This window comes from Aquarana catesbeiana, linkage group LG08 (assembly GCF_042186555.1).
Source record: "Aquarana catesbeiana isolate 2022-GZ linkage group LG08, ASM4218655v1, whole genome shotgun sequence".
In the NCBI taxonomy this organism is placed as follows: Eukaryota; Metazoa; Chordata; class Amphibia; order Anura; family Ranidae; genus Aquarana; species Aquarana catesbeiana.
In genome coordinates this window covers 52,170,192-52,193,338 of record NC_133331.1, presented here as the reverse complement: position 1 = coordinate 52,193,338, position 23,147 = coordinate 52,170,192, and the positions used below count along the sequence as shown (strand labels likewise).

The 23,147-nt window shown below is 43.9% G+C and overlaps 1 protein-coding gene and 1 pseudogene across 1 annotated transcript in view; one reads left to right on the top strand and one right to left on the bottom strand.

Moving 5' to 3' along the window:
- LOC141105750 (uncharacterized) overlaps nt 1-23,147 on the bottom strand; it is a 94,901-nt gene that overhangs the window by 4,110 nt on the left and 67,644 nt on the right. The gene's annotated exons all lie outside the window — the stretch shown is intronic.
- LOC141105755 (FHF complex subunit HOOK interacting protein 2A-like) overlaps nt 4,209-23,147 on the top strand; it is a 107,115-nt pseudogene continuing 88,176 nt past the window's right edge.

Below are 23,147 nucleotides of genomic sequence, written 5' to 3'. Positions count from 1 at the left end.
AAAACAATCGAATTTCTTCTTCAATTTAGGCCAAAATATATTCTACTACGTGTTTTTGGTAAAAAAAAAAAAAAAAAAAATCCCAATAAGCGTAGATTGGTTTGCACAAAAGTATTAGCGTCTACAAATTATGGGATATTGTTTATGGAATTTTTTTTTTTTTTACTAGTAATGGCGGCGATCAGCGACTTATAGCGGGACATTGCGGTGGACAAATCGGACACTAATGCCCCGGACACACGATAGGATTTTCCGACGGAAAATGTTCGATGAGAGCTTGTTGACGGAAATTCCGACCGTGTGTGGGCTCCATCGGACATTTTCCATCGGAATTTCCATCACACAAAATTAGACAACTGGTTCTCAAATTTTCCGACAACAAAATCCGTTGTCGGAAATTCCAATCGTGTGTACACAAATCTGATGCACAAAGTTCCACGCATGCTCAGAATCAAGCAGAAGAGCCGCACTGGCTATTGAACTTCATTTTTCTCGGCTCGTCGTGCGCGTTGTACGTCACCGCGTTCTTGACATTCAGAATTTCCGACAAGATTTACGTGACCGTGTGTATGCAAGACAAGTTTGAGCCAACATCCGTCAGAAAAAAAAACATGGATTTTGTTGTCAGAATGTCCGTGTGTACGGGGCATTAGTGACTCTTGATACTTTTTTTGGGGACCAGTGACACTAATACAGTGATCAGTGCTAAAACAATTTGCACTGTCATTGTACTAATGACACTGGCAAGGAAGGGGTTAACATCAGGGGCGATCAAAGGGTTAATTTTTTCCCCATTGGAGTGCTAACTGTGTGTGGGGGTGCTTGTACTGTAAGAAGACAGAGATCCGTGTTCCTGCTTAGGAGAAACACAAGATCTCTGTCTTCTCCTGTCACAAAATGGCCATCTGCCTCGGGAACGATCGGCGGGTCCCGGCGGACATCGGGTCTGCCAGACTTGCTGATTGACTCCCGCTGTGTCCACACAACATGCCGCAGAATCCAGGAAACAAAATCATGTACAGCTGAAGAGCCGCCCTGCCATAGTATATATGCGTAGGGCGGTCCGGAAGCGGTTAAAAACAAAACAGTAAAGTTAGCCCAATTTTTTTGTATAATGTGAAAGATGATGTTACACTGAGTAGATAAATAGATACCTAACATGTCACGCTTTAAAATTGCGCACGCTCGTGGAATGGCGACAAACTGCGTACTCAAAAATCTTGCTTTTGCCCTAATGATCGCAGCGATACCTCACATGTGCGGTTTGAACACCGTTTACATATATGGGTACGACTTAAGTATGCGTTTGCTTCTGCGCACGAGCACGGAGGAATGGGGCGCATTAATTTTTTTTTTTATTATTATTATTATTTATTTTATTTTTTTTTTATTCTGTCCCTTTTAATTTTTTTTTTCTGATTACTTTTATTCCTATTACAAGGAATGTAAACATCCCTTGTAATAGAAATAAGCATGACGGGTCCTCTTTATTGAGAGATCTGTGGTCAAAAAGACCCCAAATTTCTCATTTACCGTTTCATTTACCTTTAAAAGAAAAAAAAAAAAGACATTTTGCCTTTAATAGAAAAAAAAATCTTTTGTTTATGCCCGAGAAGCGAAAGTGACGTCAGACCTCGCTCCAGTCCTCCAAGGGCATAGAGCCGAATAGGGACTATCTTGCCCTCACTCGGCTTCCTGCCCAGCCATCAGCCACACCGGATGGGTTCCTCATTTCTTCTAATTTTAACGAGTGGCCATGAGTCTTATTAAACTCCCTTCCGCGAAAAAGTTTTACCCCTATTGCGGGGTCACCAGTACGGTATTTGTAAATTGAAATCATATCCCCTCTCAAGTGTCTCTTCTCCAGAGAGAATAAGTTCAGTACTTGCAACCTTTCCTCATAACTAAGATCCTCCAGACCCTTTATTAGCTTTGTTGCCCTTCTTTGTACTCGCTCCATTTCCAGTACATCCTTCCTGAGGACTGGTGCCCAGAACTGGACAGCATACTCCAGGTGCGGCCGGACCAGAGTCTTGTAGAGCGGGAGAATTATCGTTTTATCTCTGGAGTTGATCCCCTTTTTAATGCATGCCATTATTCTGTTTGCTTTGTTAGCAACAGCTTGGCATTGCATGCCATTGCTGAGCCCATCATCTACTAGGACCCCCAGTGCATAGACACCAGTTTTGGTGACAGTGTGGTAAAATAGATACTTGACCCCCCCACCAGACCAACTTTTTGGCCTGGTCGGAAGGGATTCAAAAATTTCTTGGGGTAAATGTAAAGCAGGTCACCACGCTTGGACATAATGTGAAAAGGCATTTCATAGAGGCCATGATTATGAGATCACTGACTTTTGCGACACTAGTCATGATGTCTATGCGTTAGTCTGCCCTTGTGGGCTCATGTACGTAGGACGGACTAAGCGCACCCTAAAAAGGATTGGGGAACATGTAAACAATATCCTAAAGAGATTTAGATATCATAGTGTCTCTGAACATTATAGAGAGTATCACGCCAGAGATCCTTCCACGTTTTGGGGTGTAGCAAGGGTTTTTGCATCTTGGAGGGGATCAAATAGGGTGAGAGATCTATCCAAGAGAGAAATAAAATGGATTAACCTATCGCAGACAATGAGTCCTGATGGGTTAAATATTGATCTAGACCGGAATTGCTTCATTAGTAATTATTGATTATTTATATTTAATACATAATTTGTGGTTGTGAAGGTTCCAATATCTATATTTCTAATTTTATTTTTTATGGTTATTTGAATGATATTATTGATAACTATTCCATTATTGGTTTAGTTATAAGTAATTCTGATATCTCTGTAAAATCACTAGTATCGCTCCTATTTTTAAAAAGAAAAAACATTGGTGTTGGGACCTATTAAATATAGCTCAGTGTGGTTAGGCAATTAGTATCCCACGAGTACGGGGTTAATTGCACATATGGAGGAAGCATCCAAGTCTTGAAGGGATGTTATCTCTTTAGTAGTGACGCTGACATGTATTTGTGATTTTCTAACACTCACTGTATAATGGGTCAGCTTAATGCTGTTTGCATTGCATTATGATTTTAATCATCAGATGCATCAGGTGTATTTCCCCCATTTAATCTGTATTTAGTTATGATGGGATTAATTGCACACATGGATGAAGCTGCGGCATGTCTGAAGGGTGTTTTCACTTAGCAGCTGACCACGCCGACAGATCGTACGAGGAGACTCTGGGATCAATAGTGCAATTTAGTAGTAGTAATTTATTCTTAGTAACATATGTGCTCTGATGCTAATTGAAGCTGGGAAGAGCACCTATTGGCTAATCAGGAAGGAGGAGGACATTTGAGCATGGTTGTCGTGCTGTGTCACCACCCCCTGTGATGAAGTTGGTAGTGACGAAACGTGTCAGTTCGTGGCTACACAGCAACTGTGCGCTTAGTCTGTTATGTCAAACTGACGTCCAGCGAGTGGAGTGGTGAGAATGCAGCCCAGAGCCTCCTGGCTTGTACCATGTGACAAAAAGCTGATCTTAATTCGAATTGATGTACGTGCAATATATATTTTAAACACATTGGTTATTATACTAAGTGATTTTACACTATTGGAGGCTTCGGCCTCTATTTTATTCCCTATATGTGGAGTTTATAGCCAGTTAACTGAATGAAGTGTGGCGTTTGCAGGAGACTCTCCAATATACTTTGAGCTTATTTAGCCAAACACGAGAGTGAATGGCAACAGCACCTGGTGAGCGTGTTTCTTAAAGGGGTTGATCTCCCGTTTATCACGGGTGGAGGATTTCGGTGTTTATTCACATATAATTTTCTGCACTATTCAAAAAGGACTGCTTTTTATACGTGTGGAATTGCAACATATTTTCACGATTTATTTATGGACATTCACATACTTTAGGATATTATTAGAATTTTGGTCCAATAATATTATTTGAGCGCTACTGTGGAAATGTTATATAAATGTTCTTGCATTTATTGATTTTTTTTTCACCTGATGATTGATATATTACTATTTTAAGTAGCAGCACATATTTCACTTATTTTTGGTGTCATAAGCGCAGTGCTCATTGAAAAAAAAAATATATATATATATATTGTGTGTGTAAGAGTGCAGTCTATCTGCACATTTACCTCCAGCAGGGGAGCTGTGTGTCTGTCGTAGTGCAGTGTACGGAACTGTCCGCCAGGGGCGCTGTGTGTCTGTCGTAGTGCAGTGTACGGAGCTGTCCGCCAGGGGCGCTGTGTGTGTTGTATGGCGGACAGTCGGTCGGTGTCGGTTCCGCTCCGGTCGGTGTGAGGTGTCGGTATCGCTCCGGTCGGTGTGTCAGGCTGGCGGGGAGGCGGCCGGTGTCGGATCGGTTGGCGCAGCAGAAGCGGAAGATGTTCTCTCGGATCTCTTCCATCCTGCAGCAGGCGGTGGAGGCGGTGAGTGAGGCCGGGAAACGGAAGGGGGGAGGCGGTGCACTGCGTACTATAGTCCGGGGATCCGGGAGGAGCGCAGGCCGCAGTGATGATGTGGCCGGAACTGAGCGCACCGACCTCCGTGTGATATGTGTACACCGACCGGGGGGGAGAGATCCGTGTATATACTGTATATAGATAATACCCCCCATCCCAGGTGTGTGTATATACAGGGGGCTCCCCTCCCCCACACTGTGTATAATCATTACCATCTATACACAATGTGTATATATATCTATATCTCCTACAGAGCTCTGTGTGTGTGCATGTATCTCTCTCTGTATTACCTGTGTGTGTTTATATATCTATCTCATACACAGCACTGTATATACACATTGTACCCCCAATATAGACATCACCCCCCAAATATGATGATATGTACATTTTCATACACCAATTATATCCCCAATATTATATATACACCCCATATACCCCAATATTATATATAAAACTCATATATTATACCTCTATACCCCCAATATTATATATACATCCCATATTATACCCCAATATTATATATAAAACTCATATTTTACCTCAATACCCCCAATATTATGTATGCCCCTCTATACTCCCAATATTATATATACACTCCATATTATACCCCCAATATTATATATACACCCCATATTATACCTCTATACCCCCAATATTATATATACACCCCATAGTATACCCCAATATTATATATAAAACTCATATTTTACCTCTATACCCCCAATATTCTCTATGCCCCCCCCATATTATACCTCTAGCCCCCAATATTATATATACACTCCATATTATACCCACAATATTATATATACACCCCATAGTATACCTCTATACCCCCAATATTATATATACACCCCATAGTATACCTCTATACCCTCAATATTATATATACACCCCATATTATACCCCAATATTATATATAAAACTCATATTTTACCTCTATGCCCCCCCCATATTATACCTCTAGCCCCCAATATTATATATACACTCCATATTATACCCACAATATTATATATACACCCCATAGTATACCTCTATACCCCCAATATTATATATACACCCCATAGTATACCTCTATACCCTCAATATTATATATACACCCCATATTATACCCCAATATTATATATAAAACTCATATTTTACCTCTATGCCCCCCCCATATTATACCTCTAACCCCCAATATTATATATACACCCCATATTATACCTCTATACACTCCATATTATACCCCCAATATTATATATACACCCCATATTATACCTCTATACCCCCAATATTATATATACACCCCATATTATACCTCTATACCCCCAATATTATATATACACCCCATATTATACCTCTATACACCCAGTGTTATACCCCCAATATTAAATATGCACCCCATATTATACCTATATACTCCATATTATACATCTATACCCCCAATATTATATATGCGCCCCCCCCTCCCATATTATACCTCTATACCCCCAATAATATATATACACCCCCAGGGTGGATTTGATTTAAATCAAGTCAATTTAAATGACTAGTAAAAAGCCTTAATTTGATATATCGTCTACAAATAGACTCCCCCTTCCCCAGTATAATTCCAATATTCCCAGGGTGCTGCTGTGGATGATTGTAGGTACCCCACACTCCATTACTATACATAGAACCAGATCCCTGTGCCTGGGGAATGCCGTTTGTTTATAAAGAGAACTCCTCACAGCTGATGTGCTGAGAGTCAGTGCCGGTTCACACGGGGGCGACTTGTCAGGTGACCTAGCCGCCTGACAAGTCGCCTCCCGTTCTGTACAATGGAACCGTTCTAATAGGAGCAACGCAAGTCGCTCCGACTTAGAAAAAGGTTTCTGTACTACTTTGGCGGCGACTTGCATAGACATCTATACAGAAGTCGTTTTGCAAGTCGCCGTGGCAGTCGTGTGCAGGTCGCCTCGGTGAGGTGACCTGCAAGTCGTGCCGCCCCTGTGTGAACCGGGGCTAACATTATGTTTAAATGTGTCCTTGGCCATTTTTGTATAAATGTTTGTTTGTTTTCAATGGAGTGGTGTGGAGGGGTTTGAAGTGCTTTCTGTCTGTCATCACTCCTATTTGTCTTGGTGTCACTGAGGCAGAACATTTTAGAAAATCCAAAATGTTTCAGTTCACCAGAAAAGAATTAGAGGGGATGTCTTCCTGTGGGGATATCCCCTCACTATAGAGAGATTTGCTCTCGCTTCCTGTTGTCTACAGGACAGGAAGTGAGGAGAAATCAACCTAGTGTGTAAAAAAAAAAAAAAAAAAAAAAAAAAAAAAAAAATATTAGTGAAAAGAAGGAATGGCTGCACACCAAAGTAGCAAAGGAAGTCCTTTTAATCTTGTTCCATAAAAACAATTGTTGCACACCAGAGGACAGTAGCAAATGTATCATGGTAGACGCGTTTCACACAGATGCATGTGCTTATTCATTACTGAGTAATGCGTAATGCTTTTACAAGTAATTACAAGCTCCAATGACATGAAAGAACCCGTCAGAGCAAAGTGACATTGTTTCCTACTAGCACACATCCCACCCACCTATGCTCCCTTTTCCTCGCACTCCCTTCACCATTCTGTGGATGCGCAGCAGGTATGGGAGATCATGTGACTTCCCATCATGCAGTGCTCAGGTCTCAATGGGCAGTTGCCAGTCTTCAGCACTGTCACATGACAAAGAGGATGACATTAACACTGTTTAAGGTGACTTGGGGGGGGAAAGGGGAGGGGGGGCTGGAAGTGACCCTGTCACTTCACCCTAAATGGAGGCCACAGCCCTCTCCCATAAGGCTATGTTCAGCATTCCCAGGCTGGAGTTTAAGGGCACTCTGGGGACTGCGAGAATAAGACAAAACCTCTGTCAATACAGAACATGACTCTGACTGTGTTTTTATAAGATTACAAAATATCTGTTTGTACCTGGCCTCACACTGACATATTTCAGTCACTTGGGGGTTCCTTGCAGAAAGCACATGGGGGTGGGGTTGGACACAGGAACAGTTTATACCATAGGGAATGCTGAGTGCAATCTGCCAGCTGGCGAGTTCACATGTCCATCCTCATTTCATGGATATAAATAATAGTGTGTGACTAAGGTGTATGGTGGGGGGCGGTATTAGCGTGCAAGATCCTCTGATGCAAAGACTGGTGTGTTTGGTTCAGTTTTTTCTGTACAGCACCGCGGAATATGTCAGAGATGTATAAACTGTGTAAAAATAATGTGACACTGTGATGCGACATTAGAGTGTTAGCTCACCTGTGTGTGTTTTCTCTCTCAGCTCGCCCCATCGCTGCCGCTGCAGGAGGACTTTGTGTATCACTGGAAAGCCATCACTCATTACTACATAGAGACATCCGGTAAGAGGTGGCGGGAGGATCTGTCTGTCTCCTCATTGTCTGTGCAGTCTATGTGCTCCGCAGGGAGACTAGGATGAGGGTTTGTTACAACCTGCTGTCTCGCTACATCTGCATAACATAGAGTCTAAAATCTTTTTTTCTGGCATTAAAGCTGAACTCCATTCAGGCAACTAGATGTATCACTGAAATAGTTATATGAAAAGTAATTTATCTCTGAAAGTATCTCTGTTCAGCCAGTCCTGCAGTTCAGACACCCCTGCCAGGCAGCATAGCTGGGCCCTGGACTTCCTATGTACTACACTGCAGATTAGCAATACAGTCTTGTTTAGGACATACCCATAATGGGATTGGACAATAAAGTATTATCAAAACACTGAAGATGTTATTATTGGGCTCCTTCCTACAGTAGCAGAGCCCTGATTGGCTGCTGGTGCTGTCCCTCTTACTCCCAGTGTGAGTGCTGCTGTGCAGGGGCTTACAAGAGGCTACTATAAAGACTGATTTAGGTACTCATGTAGTCCAGTGCAAAAATGTATTTAATGATTTTCTTAAATACTGTAGATAACAGGATTATAATTTTCTTTTGTAATAAATGCCTAAACTGTTATTGGTTCATCCAGGCCAAAGCAACAGTTTCCCTTTAATAGCAGCCCCACCAGCAACACATACTCCCTTGCTCCCTCATCCCTTTGTTCAGCTGTTGGAAAATAAAAAAATATCCATTACTTCTAGATATGGGGGCGCATGTGACTCATTCCCTTCACTTTAAAGGAACTTCACTCAAAAGAAGAAGTTCTGTTTTTCTGCCTCCGAACCCCCCCCCCACCCTTAATTTTTTGGAACATTTTTATGGGGGGGGGGGGGCCAAGGAGTACCTAGTTTTGATAGGTACCCCCTAGGCCAGGGGTGTCCAAACTTTTTTCAAAGAGGGCCAGATTTGATGAAGTGAACATGCGTGAGGGACGACCATTTTTCCTAACATTCTTTGAACCATTAAAATTTGGTCTAAGTGTGTTTGTCCAAGCACTAATACCCTGCCCAACAAGAATTCTCCTGCATTTGTGGCTGTGTGTTGTGAAGAGATGAGCCCGGGAGTGTTATTTGGATATACCATATTTATCGGCGTATAACACGCACCTTCACTTTAAGAGGGGAGTTTCAGGAAAAAACTAATTTTAAATCTAGAACTGTGAAGCAAAATAAGGGTAAGTGCCTATCAGTGCCCATCTTCAGCCCCACCACTGCCAAGAATGCAACAGCCCCACCACTGCCATGAATGCAGCAGCCCCACCATTGCCATCAGTGCAGCCTGATCCATGCCCATCTGCAGCCTCGGAGGAGACAGGAGGGGGGGGGGGGGGGGGCGCCAACAGATTACATTCAGGAGAAACTGTTTCTTTATTGTACATCACGGGACACAGAAGCTATAGTAATTACTATCTGGGTTAGAAGCCACCTATAGATGAATGGACACTGGCACACCCAAAGACAGGAAGTCCCCCTCTATATAACCCCTCCCATACAGGAAGTACCTCCGTTTTTTCGCCAGTGTCTTCAAGGTGATGGTCATGGTGGATTAGTGCTCTATGCTATTATTTTGGTCCCAGTGGAAGGTCCTGTCAGGATCAAGGGGCTATGCATTTGGATCCATTCGATGTGGCAAAGAAGGCCAAGATAAATGGTTCCCGAGCCTCGAGGAAGAAATGAGGTTTTGCCTGTAATGCACCTCTTTGGGCACTGAACCCTGGGATCCGGACCCTTGGACAGACAAAGAAGCCAAAGCCTGTCCCGTCAGGGTGCTGTACAGGTCCAAGGGTGTGGACCCCAAAGTTCAAGGGGGACCCTGTCCTTGATGGTCCACTAGAGACCTGACCCGCTGTGATGGATGAAGATTGGATCTGGCGGAGATATTTCAGCAATATCCTGCGGCGGGAGTGGTAAGTTTGAAAAAAGAAAGGCCAAAAAGGAACACACATGGTTCACTGTAAAGGTTTTTTAGTAGCCCTATGTCTTGCCTGTATTTCACCACTAGAGGGTAGTGGGATGTTATTCACATACCTGAGTGTTCTCTGGCATTAAGGAATGCTTTTTTTTTCTTTAGGCTCCCCTGCGGCTCCCCGTTTGGGGAGGCGGGCAGCATCGCGGTGTCCATCTCGGCTGACACTGCTCCTCTACTGCCATGTCATCCTCTCGCCCCGCACAAATTTGCTCCTGGTGCGAGCGGCTGCTTCATCTGATGTGCACGTGCGAGGGAGCAAGCTCTAATAAGGGTTGCAGAGGAGCAGAGGATGCGGGGGGCATGGCCTAGAACGCGGCTGACGTGCACGTAGCACATGGCACAGGCGCAGCTCGGTGGGTATAAAGTTTCTTTCGGGTGAAAGTTCAGTGGCTGCTGGATGGACACAGAGCAAGCTGCTGCTAGGGGCACATACACACTGTGAGGGTATGGATACAGGCATTTAAAGACGCGGCTGCTGGTTATTAGGCTGAGCTGTGATAGCAGCAATATAGCTGGACTACAGCTCAGCAGTGGATTGGGTACATATATATTGTGAATACCTCAAATTTTTTTGCTTAAAGCAATGTCTTCCTAAAAGAAGGATGTGTGGAACACAGCAGGAAGGGGCACACGGGTACCGCTGTCGGCGTCTGAGGATCCTAGTCATGCTTCCGTAGTGCTGTCCTCCCCTCAGAGGCGACTGGCCAATTTGAGCCATTACGGCTGTCAGGCATAGTGGCTACTTCCAATGCTTCAGCCTCAACATACGTCACTAAGGACAATTTGACATCAGCATTAGCTGTTTTGGAAGGCAAAATAGGAATCAATCTCTGAGGAGCCTTTTTCCGCTTCTCAATCCCAAAGAGTGTTAGTACAATTCCTAACGGAGTTGGTCTTAAATTGCCCCCAGTAGAGGTTTCTGAAGCCTCCTTTTGCTCTTTTTAGGTTCTTTGCGGCCTCTGCAGAGTTCTCATGCTTTCCCTTTGCCCCCGCTGCTGGAGCAGTTAGTATATGCAGACTGGGATCACCCGGATAGAGTTTTTATCCCTCCTAAAAGATTTTCACTTTTGTGTCCGATGAAGGAAAAATTCACAAAAAGATGGAGTATGCCAGCAGTTGATGCTGCTATTTCCTTTGTGAATAAAAGCATAACCTGTCCGGTAGACAATGCCCAGGTTTTTAAAGATCCGGCAGATAAAAAGCTGGAATCTTTACTTAGAGCTTCCTTTTCCATAGCTGGCTCAGCAGCACAACCTGCAGTAGCAGCTATAGGAATGTCAGTCCTTGAAGGACCGGTTTAAACGAATCATTTAGAGTGTTCCTGCTAAAGGGGAAGCTGCTCAAGAGTTGGCGGACCTACCGAGGGCCTTATGCTTTGCAGTTGATGCTCTTAAGGATTCTATTCAGCAAGTGTCACGCTTTGCACTCTTGCAAAATGCTGTTGGCAGGTTTTCCCTTTCATGGGCGGCATTTGTTCGGAGACTATTTGGATAAGTATATCCAAAACATTTCAGGTGGTAAGAGTGCACTTTTACCTGTTAAAAGAAAAAATAAGGGTCCTTTATTTAAGGTTTCTAGTTCTCTGGCACCAGGTACCTCAACCTCCAGGCAATTTCGACGGCCTCCACCGTCTGGTTCAAGAGGTAAGCCTCAAGGGCAAGGACAGGCACAGAAAAAGCCCTGGGTTCAGAGGCCTGCCAAACAAGGTCCTAAGGCCCCCTCATGAAGGGGCGCCCCTACTCATTCGGGTGGGGGTGAAGGCTTCTTCAGTTTTCAGAGGCCTGGAGAAAGGGGATCCAGGACAGATGGGTCGATTCCACTGTATCTCTAGTCTACAAACTAGAGTTCTGGGAGTTTCCACCATCTTGATTTCTAAAATCAAATGTTCCCAAGGACCTGTTAAAAAATCTTTATTCCAGGCACTAGACCGTTTGAGGTCACAAGGTGTAATTGTAGAAGTACCGACAGAAGAGTGGTTTGTGGGTTTCTATTAAAATCTTTTCACGGTTCCAAAACCGATTGGAGATGTGAGACCCATTCTAGATCTCAATCTTGAGTACAATCAAGGGTCAGATCTCGGCCTTAACTGTTTTTTTTTCAAAGACGAATTGCTTCGTATTCCTTGGGATTGGGCCTTTTTACAAGGGGTAGTTCATATAACGCCACCAGTTAGGCCGCCCTTGTGTCCCTGGGATTTAAATCTAGTCTTGGCTGCTTTGCAGCGACGGCCTTTTGAGCCTATTTTGCATATTCCTCTGATCCTTTTGACAAGGAAATGGGTTTTTTTGGTCGCAGTGACCTTTGCAAGAAGAGTGTCAGACTTGGCAGCTTTTTCTTATAAAGTGCCATATTTGATTATTCATCAGGACAAGATGGTGTTTCTGCCTAACGTAGTGTCCAGTTTTCACCTGAACCAAGATGTCACTCTGCCTTCCTTTTTTTCCAGAACCCTCATTCTGCGGAAGACAGATTGTTGCATTTTCTCGATGTGGTGAGAGCTGTCAGTCTATCTGAAAATGACAGCTCAGATGTGGAAGACCGACTCTTTGTGCTGCCAGAAGGGCCCAGGAAGGGGCAGGCAGCATCAAAATCGACTATTTTGCAGTGGATTCGCCAAGTTATAATTCAGGCTTATGGGTTGAAAAGAAGAGTCCCACCCTTTTAGGTGAGAGTTCACTCTACCAGGGGAGTGAGTGCCTCATGAGCAATGCGTCATCAAACCTCTATGGCTCAGATTTTCAAGGCCGCAACTTGGTCATCAGCGCATACATTTACTAAATTTTATCAAATGGATGTAACGGCGGCAGGAGGATGCTGCGTTTGGGCGCAGTGGGCTGTAAGCAGCAATATAGATCCTCACGTCTGATGGCGGTCTGCATTGTGTGTCTCCCTCCCTTCAGGGGCATTGCTTTGGGACGTCCCAGATAGTAATTACTATAGCTGCTCTGTGTCCCGTGATTTACGATAAAGAAAATAGGATTTTTCCTACAGCGTGATTTACGATAAGAGCCCTTGCACACTGGGGCGGTTTGCAGGCGCTATTGCGCTAATAATAGCGCCTGCAAACCGCCCCGAAAGTGCCACTGCTTTCATTCCAGTGTAAGCGATGCGCTGGCAGGACGGTAAAAAAAGTCCTGCCAGCAGCATCTTCGGAGCGGTGAAGGAGCGGTGTGTATACCGCTCCTGCCCATTGAAATCAATGGGACGGCGTGGCTATACCGCCGGCAAAGCGCCTCTGCAGAGGCGCTTTGCGGTGGTATTTAACCCTTTCTCGGCCGCTAGCGGGGGGTAAAACCGCCCCGCTAGCGGCCGCATACCGACGGTAAAACGCCGCTAATAATAGCGGCGTTTTACCGCCGACGCCACCCCCCGCACCAGTGTGCAAGGGCTCTAAAGAAAATAGGATTTTTCCTACAGCTTACCTGTAAAATCCTTTTCTTGGAGTACATCACCGGACACAGATGTCCCTCCCCTCTTCATTGGGATATTCATTTGCTACAAAACTGAGGTACTTCCTATATGGGAGGGGTTATCCCGTGATGTATTCCCAAGAAAAGGATTTCACAAGTAAGCTGTAGGAAAAATTCTATTTTTCTCGGCGGCCTCTTTAACCACTTGACAACTGGGCACTTAAACCCCCTTCCTAACCAGACCAATTTTCAGCTTTTGGTGCTCTCACATTTTGAATGACAATTACTCAGTCATGCAACACTGTATCTATATGAAATTTTTGTCCTTTTTTTCACACAAATAGAGCTTTCTTTTGGTGGTATTTAATCACCGCTGGGTTCTTTATTTTTTGTGCCGTAAAAGAAAAAAGACCGAAAAATCTGTAAAAAAAATACATTTTTCTTCATTTCTGTTATAATATTTTGCAAATTTAGTAATTTTTCTTCATATATTTTGGCCAAAATTTATACCGCTACATATCTTTGGTAAAAATAACCCAAATTTGTGGATATTATTTGGTCTTTTTGAAAGTTATAGAGTCCAAAAGCTATGGTGTGAATATCTGAAAATTGATCACACCTGAAGTACTGACGGCCTATCTCATTTCTTGAGACCCTAACATGCCAGAAAAGTACAAATACCCCCCAAATGACCCCTTTTTGGAAAGAAGACATTCCAAGGTATTTAGAAAGACGCATGGTGAGTTTTTTTGAAGTTGTCATTTTTTCCCACAATTCTTTGGAAAATCAAGGTTTTTTTTTTTACTTTTTTTTTTTTTTCCACAAAATTGTCATATTAGCAGGGTATTTCTCACAGACCGCATATGCATACCACAAATTACACCCCAAAACACATTCTGCTATTACTCCCGAGTACGGCGATACCACATGTGTGAGACTTTTACACAGCGTGGCCACATATAGAGGCCCAACATGCAGGGGAACACCTTCAGGCGTTCTGGAGCACCCAGGCCAATTCTGACATTTCTCTCCTACATGTAAAAATCATCATTTATTAGCTAGAAAATTACATAGAACCCCAAAACATTATATATGTTTTTTTAGCAAAGACCCTAGAGAATACAATGGCGGTCGTTGCAACTTTTTATCTCGCGTGGTATTTGCGCAGCAATTTTTTTAACGCGTTTTTTTTGGAAAAAAAAACAAAACAGTAAAGTTAGCCCAATGTTTTTGCATAATGTGAAAGATGAAGTTACGCGGAGTAAATAGATACCCAACATGTCACCCTTCAAAATTGCATGCGCTTGTGGAATGGCGCCAAACTTTGCTACTAAAAAATCCCCATAGGCGACGCTTTAAAATTTTTTACTGGTTACATGTTTTGAGTTACAGAGGAGGTCTAGGGCCAAAATTATTGCTCTCGCTCTACCGATCGCAGCGATACCTCACATGTGTGGTTTGAACACCGTTTTCATATGTGGGCGGGACTTACGTATGCGTTCGCTTCTGCACGCGAGCACACAGGGATAGGGGCGCTTTAAAATTTTTATTTTTTTTTTTTTATTGTTCATTTTACTTTATTTTAGTTTGATGCTTTTTTCCCAAAAAAAAAATTTTGACCACTTTTATTCCTATTACAAGGAATGTAAACATCCTTGTAATAGGAATATGGCATGACAGGTCCTCTTTACAGTGAGAGTCAATAAGACCCCACATCTCACCTCTAGGCTGGGAAGCCTGAAATTAAAAAAAAAAAAAAAAAAAACGATCCTGGCTTCGATCGTAGCTGTGAGTCGGTAGAAGCGCGGGAGGGGGGGACATCCCCTCTCGCCTCCCGTAAGAACGATCAAGCAGTGGAACAGCCGCTATGATCATTCTTATGGTGTAGGGAATCGCCGGCTGAAAAAGCTGATATCTGAATGATGCCTGTAGTTCCTGGCATCATTCAGATATCCCCGCACAAAGTCAAGGACGTTGTATGACGGCCGGCGGGCGGGAAGTGGTTAAAACGCATTTTTTTTTTTTTTTTTTTTTTTTTTTAACACAAAGTTGTCCATTTATACAATATTTCTAACACATAGCATGTACATAGCAAAAATGACAACCCAAAATAGATTCTCCTACTCCTCCTGAGTACGGCGATACCACATGTGTGAGACTTCCACAGCCTGGCCACATACAGAGGCCGAGTACAGCCGAGCATGGCTGGGTATGGCGGGGTATTGCGGAGTATGGCAGGGCTTTGCAGAGTATTGCAGAGTATTGTAGGGGTATTGCAGAGTATTGTGGGGGTATTGCAGAGTATTGTGGGGGTATTGCAGAGTATTGCACAGCAGAAGGGATGGCTGAGCATGGATGGATGGATGGCTGGATGTCTCTGTGCAGCGCTGTGGGCACTACACATCCAGCCCACAGCGCTGCAGCCATCCATCCATCTCCCTCTCCTCCACAGTGTACCGATCGGTACACAGGAGGGGAGGAGAGGAACCGGCGTCATCAGATGACGCCGGTCTGTTTACATGTGATCGCGCCGTCATTTGACGGCGCGATCACATGCTAAACGGCCGCGATCAGCGGCCATTTACCGGGATCCGTGATGCCAGAGGACCCGGCGGTCACGGATGTGCTCGGGTGCGCGCGAGAGGGGAATTCCGGGAGGACGTCATAGTATGTCCTCCCAGAGTTAAGCAACCGCCCTGCAGCCGTCATTCGGCTATGGGCCGGTTGTTAAGTGGTTAATACAAAGTCTCGCCTCCTTTGATGGACAGAACAGTCATCCAATGGCGGTGCAGGAGACCGGACTTCCTATTACAGAGGCCGCCACGTAAACAGGAAATACTCCTGTATGTACGGCACTCATTCTGCCCCCTTCCTGTCCCCTCTGAGGCAGCCAGAATATATCTTTTGTGGCTCCGGTTCTGGGAGATACGTTGGGGGCCACAAAAGATATACATGTCCAAATTACCGTTCGAAACCAGAACACGGGCCGGACTTTGGACATGCCTGCTCTAGGCAATCCGAGTGGACCTCCTGCCCACAGCCTCTTGGGACATGTCACAGGTCCCAGAAGACTGCAGGACCTTTCACAAAGTGCAGTGTGGCTTCCCACACTAAAGATGCCAGCGCCAGAGACCTGAAGACTAGTGAGGATGGTGCTGAATCCTTGGACAGGTAAGTGTCCTTTTATTAAAAGTAAGCAGCTACAGTATTATTTATTTTTTTGTTCCTAGGGTGAAGATCATTTTAAAGTGGGACTACACTTTCTCTGGGCAGCACAAACCAAAAATGCTATTTATTTCATCGGCACAGATCTGTGATCGCCCTGTCCTTTGGACAAAGCTGATCTCAGATCGGGGTAATGAGCCAATCACAGAGCACTTTACCATGTGACCAGCTGTGTCCATTTACAGCTGATAACAGTGTATGCAGTATTTGCTGGTTATCGGCATGCCTCTCCTCACACTGACAGCGTGTGAGGAGAGCTGATAACCGGCACATCCACACTGATAATCAGAGCACTGATCAGCAGTGTCCCGATAATCAGTGCAGCCCCAACAATGCCCACCAGTGCCTATCGGTTCAGCCTCATCAGCGCACATCAGTGAAGAAGAAAAATTACTTATTTTATAACAGAAACTAAGAACTTTTTTTTTTTTACAATTTTTTTTTTTTTTCATATGTTTAGCAAAAAATAAGCCCAGTGGGGATGAAATACCAGTAAAATAAAGCTCTATCTGTGTCAAAAAAAAAAAAAAAAATTATAATTTTGTTTGGGTTCAGCATTGCATGTCAGCGCAATTGAAAGATGAAAATTGGCCTGGCAGGAAGGGGGTGCAAGTGGTTAATATTCAAAGCAAATGCCCCCCCATCCATGTCTCTGTTTTATTTTGTTGAGAAATCACTTTGCAAAACACCCCCCTAGCATTTCTGGCCTTGGCTATCTTGAGTAAGGGCAAATGATTATTGTAGAATTTACTTCCTGGCATCCACCTGCCTTTAGCTCCCCTACTCCTGGGATGTATGGCATCATTTGCCTAGGCCTGGAAAGACAGGAAGTAATTAAAGAAATGTTAAAAAAAAAAAAAGTGCCAGTTCACACCACATGCAGTCCAGTGCATTTTTTTTATGCATCAAAAATGCATGGAAAGTAGGGTATATGGTTTTCAATTGCATAGTTCACACCAGTGCTTGCAGTTTCAGTACTTTCCAGTTCCAGAAAAAAAAAAGTAGAACATGCTGCATTTTTCCTGCACTGGACTGTACTGGAACGCTGTAAAACGCATCAAGAATGCACCTAAATGCACCAAAAACGCACTGCAACACACTTATCCTTTATTTAAGGTTAAGAAAAGAGGGGGGGTAAAAAGCACTGGACTGCATCTAATACGCATCAAAAATGCACCGGAATGCTTCAAAAACGCGCATGCAGAAAAGCACCTGGAACGCATCCGGACTGCGTTTCTATGATGTGAACTGGCCCTAATATATGATATACTTTCCTATCCATTTACTAATGCTATCAATCTGTTGATTGACAGATCCACTAAAAAGCTGAACCCCAACCAAACAATTGAATTTAGCTGAGAAAGAAACACCTCCAATACATTTATGTTATTAAAATCATGAAATGTATTTATATATACAGATTAAATAGGTATCTGAATCTGCTGTTATTAGCTTACTGTAAGCCCCATGCACAGCAGCCTTTGGAGTAGATAAGGAAGGGCAGATGAGCAAGGCCTGGTCTGGCCCAAATGTTCTATATCACACCTGCATGTTATGATTTTTTTCTAGGAAATGCCTTTCATACCCTTTTCTTTAAAGTAAAATTGCTGCTTTCTGCCCTCCCTCTTCAATGCTCCGTTTTGGCATAGCTAAGTAACAGCCACAGCCCTCAATACAAGCAGAGAAGGGGAGAGGGCTGGGGTGGGTGGTTGACCCAAGAGGGATAAACATAGGGGTGGATTTACTAAAGATAAAAAGACTGTGCACTCTGCAAGGAGCTTAGTAAATTAGGAAAAGTTTTGCTGACATCCACTATCCAAACATGTGCAAGCAATATTGCTATTTTATTTATTTTTTTACTTGCCTGTGATTGGGTATTCTTTGCAAAGTGAAACTTTACCTTGATTACCTATGTCTGAAGCAGCTGCACTTGCAAAGTGCATAGTCTATTTGCAAGTAAATCAACCCCATAGAGTCCACTGGGTTAGAGTTTGGTTTATATTGGCCTGCACAGGTATATTTAGACACCCCGCACAACTGCTGTAAGTGCAGGTAGGACTATTAATGTAGCAGATGTTATGTTCTGAGACTCTTTGTTTTGTGACACAGATGACAAGGCCCCGGTGACGGACACCAACATCCCCTCTCACCTGGAGCAAATGCTGGACATTCTGGTGCAGGAGGAGAATGAGCGGGAATCAGGGGAGACCGGGCCATGCATGGAGTATTTATTACATCACAAAGTCCTGGAGACCCTCTACACGCTGGGGAAAGCTGACGTGAGTTTGATTCAGAATATTCTACCCATGCAGTCTGCTCTATGCATAGCAGACCTATAGATATACAGCTTATTTTTGTGAGATAACAGAAAATGTGCAGCACAGGTTCCCTTTGGTGACCTGCTGACAACGAACTGCAGTATGACTTTGGTTTGCTGCGCCCTGGTGTGATGCAGGCTATTGCAAGTAACTCACTACAGACACACCGAGGGGAAGACCAAAACCCCTTTTAGCTTTATTTTCTCTCTGTCCCCACTGGGGATTTTCTCTCTCTGCTTCTCATCAGACAGGAAATGAGTGAACAAAGTTTTTGACCCTTCTTCAGGCTTTCAGGGTTTGTTTGATCTCCAGCCTTCCCTTCAGTCTTGAAGAGTTGTACAGGCTTCTCTCCTAGACTGAAATTGCTTACTTTGATTTCACTGCAAACTGTGAGCTTCTCACCATGTGCATTAGAAGCTGCAGCAAGTCAGATAGAGTCCGCCTCATTTCCTGGCTGGAGGATGTCCTGCATCGTATAGCTTTTTACTCCCCAGCATGTCCGTCTCATTCATTTGATTTCAGTTCTTTCAATCATGGAGGCCCAGCATCACATGTGGGGGTTACTCATGGTGGTCTTTATGCAAATACAGCCTATCTAGGAACACCCACTCTTAGGCCCCTTTCACACTGGGGAAGTTTTCAAGCGCTATTGCGCTAAAAATAGCGCCTGCAAACCGACCCGAAACAGCCGTTGCTGTCTCTCCAGTGTGAAAGCCCCGAGGGCTTTCACACTGGAGCGGTGCGCTAGCAGAACGGGAAAAAAAGTCCTGCTAGCAGCATCTTCGGAGCGGTGTAGACACCGCTCCTTCACCGCTCCTGCCCATTGAAATCAATAGGACAGCGGGCTATACCGCCGGCAAAGCGCCTCTGCAGAGGTGCTTTGTGGTGGTTTTGAACCCTTTCTCGGCCGCTGGCGGGGGGGTAAAACCGCTCCCGCTAGCAGCCGAATACCGACAGTAAAGCGCCGCTAACAATAGCGGCGCTTTACCGCCGACGCTGCCCCCGCCCCAGTGTGAAAGGGGCTTTAGAGACTGACATCCACACATCACAACATTTTTATATTTGCATAACTCCTATTTGCATCAGGATTGATTGCTCTTAAGGGGTGTACTGTACATGGAGCTATGTACAGCACTCTGCTGGCCCCTCCCATCAGCCATGACATTTGAGAAGCACAAAGACCCAGTGATGATATCACTGGGTCTAAAATAAGGTATGTAATGAAAATAGGTTTTATTTTTAAAGGATAAGTGCACTTATCAGTTTGGCTCCTTTGCCCTGACCTAACTGAACCCACCTTCCCCCACCGTTGATGCATACTCCCACAATCCAATGCTTGCAGCCTCTAGGGTTTGTTTACATCCTGGCCACACCTGAACTTTATAGCCCAATTGACCTCTATGGGGTTGTCTTCTTTTGTCCCTCGCCTCAGGACACAACCTGATAGAAGTCTAGGGGCCTGTAATACTCGGGCGTGGCAAAGATGGTAACCAAAACCAGTTAGATTGAGGTAGCTATGCATCTTTAGAGGGAGGGGGGAGGTTAGGTAAGGTCAGCACAATGGGGCAAAAAGAACAAGTGCTCTCTTTTTTTTTTTTTCAGTGTTTTTGTTAAGCCCCGTGCACATGGACCAAATGCCAGGCGACATCAGTTAGTTCAATAAAAATTGTCTGACTTTCAAGCTATATCAGTAGGGGAAAGTTATTGTAACTGGAGCAGATGGTATTTGGGGCAGCTGCGTGTGGCGACCAATTGGCTTCTGGCTTCATCTAGTTCAGTTAAGGTTCAAAAATGAAAGATAGAATCTGATTGGCTGCCATGCACGGCTGCTCCAGAGTCTAGCCACTCGGGTTTTGATAAATTCCCCTCAACGTGTTCAATCGGGGGCCTAATTGCATGTGTTTTTATTTCTTTCCCCAGTGTAACCTGATTGGGTGGCAATTTTGTACAACTGTTGCATGTAATTGTTCATGTTAAAAGATCCCCCAAAGACATCACAGCGGGTTGGCTTGGTGGAAATAAGCCCATACAGGCTGCCAAATGTATTAGATTATTTGTATAAAAAGCCAAAGTGCCTTTAGTACAAAACAAACCAAAGATATTTTTCACTGTTTTCATTGTACGTTTCTGAATGTGTTGTGTAAATGTTTAAGCAGCTGTAAAGGAATGAAAACCCTAAAAAAACAAAAACAAACGTCCGACATTCGGCCGTGTGTATACCAACGGCTGAGAGTTCTGATCGGAGTGTTCTGGCCGGGAGGGGGGGCATCCCACCGTCTAAACACAACAGCTCAGCAGGGTAGATCTGGGTAGATCGCTGGGCTCACCGGAAAAAAAACTGTGTGTACCAGGCTTAGAATTATATTCCATAAATTTAAACTTTACGCAATTAAGGAAAGCTTTCAGATGTTAGAATGTGTAAACTAAAGATGCACAGTCATCCAAAAATAAGTACGTAACAATATATTGTATTGTCCAATATGCTGACATTTAAAAAAATAGAACATACTCAGCAACAGTTTTTCCCGCAGTTTGAAAATATCCATCTCTATAAAATTTGACTGACCATAAAGGAAGAAAGAAAAAAGCATTGGAAAGATAGGAATGTGAGACCTGGAAACCTCTAAGTGCACTATTTGCTAAAGTGGTCTTTTACTTTAAAATTGTGTTGGCATGTTCTTGAGGAGGAAAGCAGAAAGGCCAAATATAAGCAGATTAAAGGATAAGTTCACTTTTTCTAAAAAAAAAAAAAAAATGCACATTTTTATGCAGGTAAAAAAAAAAAATTGCATTTTTTTTTTGGAGCCTGTAAAACATTGCCCCAGACAGCAGATCGTTGATGCCATGCAGGTCTCCTTGAGATCAGTCAGTGTATCTGTGTGTTTACATCCCATATGGGCACGCAGATAAAATCTGACAGGAAGAAATCCATGAACTACCCCAGCATAGTTGTAGTGCATTGAGAACTACAAGCCGACAACTGCAAAGGATGTCGGGGATTGTAGTTCATTCATATATAGAGCTGTGTGAATGAATGACGTGGCCATGTGGGCGGAGCCCCACACAGGCCGCACTGATTTTAAAAAGTGACAGCTAGTACGGGAAGGATTGGGCAGTGGCTGCAGCATTGGGAACATGTTACGAGTTTCAACCTAAAAACAGGTGGAACATGTAACATGTTCCCAAAGGTGAACTTATCCGTTAAGCTTTAAGGGCCGGTTCCCACTGGTGGGATGTCTGAGATCAGATGGGATTCGTACCGCACTGCAGTGCAAATCGCATGCAATCTCTGTGTGATGCGATTTTAGCCATACAGATAGTATGGCTGAATTTGTGTCAAACTCGCACAGGACCCGTTTTTTGGTCTGCAGCAGAATCTGATCACATGGGTGTTCACACCCATGCGATCCGATTCCTGTCCGAGTTTGCAGATCGCGCTGCGATCTGCAAACTGATTTGGGGGTGTCATTAACTTTTAACTGACACTCCCAGCACTTTGCATAGGGCAGTATGAACTGCTGCCGGGAGACATGCGATGCGGGAACCCGCAGTGGATTCGCAGGGTTCCCGCATGGCAGCAGTGTGAACCGGCCCTTGGTGTTGAAGCTAAAGTAAGGATAATGGCTTTAAAATCCATCAATAGCCACTCCACTATTCCTGTCCTGGCCAATTCCATTCCCAATTGCTCTTCCTGTTCAGTTTTTAGGACAGAGTTCAGTCCTGTCTGCACTGTTAATAGGAAAAATTAACATGACGGTCAGGTTAGGCTAAGGACAGGTATCAGAGGACAGTTGGATGTTTTATTATTATTATACAGGATTTATATAGCGCCAACAGTTTACGCAGCACTTTACAATATAATGTTTAGTACAATCCTGAAGGTCCAGCTTTAGTCATAATGTGAATATTTGGGTCAAATGAGAATTTCCTGTAAAGTGGGAGGTAAGAGCTTGTAAACACCCGCAATTTGTAAAGGAGTAATGACTGGATATGGTTGTCTAACATGTCCTGGGTATTTCCCAACATCTGTCAGAATAGTGAACCTGTCAGATTAGCTAACGGAAGTGATGTTCTGTCAGCTGCGCATGCATTCCACTGCTACCAGGTTTGCTAATCTGACAAAACACCTGCAGTCAGAAGAAGGCAGCAGCGGACATCTTACTACACCCAGCTACATCTTGAATTTCGGAGTAATTTTAGCAATAAAGTGAGCGTATATAAATACAGTATATTGACATGCGTGATGCTGTTTTGATCTTACATTTTGAAAGAAGCTGGATACCAGCAGTAGGAAGGTGGCGGAGGCCGTGTTGGTACACCCTGCACTGCTCTGCGCTAAACCTTTAA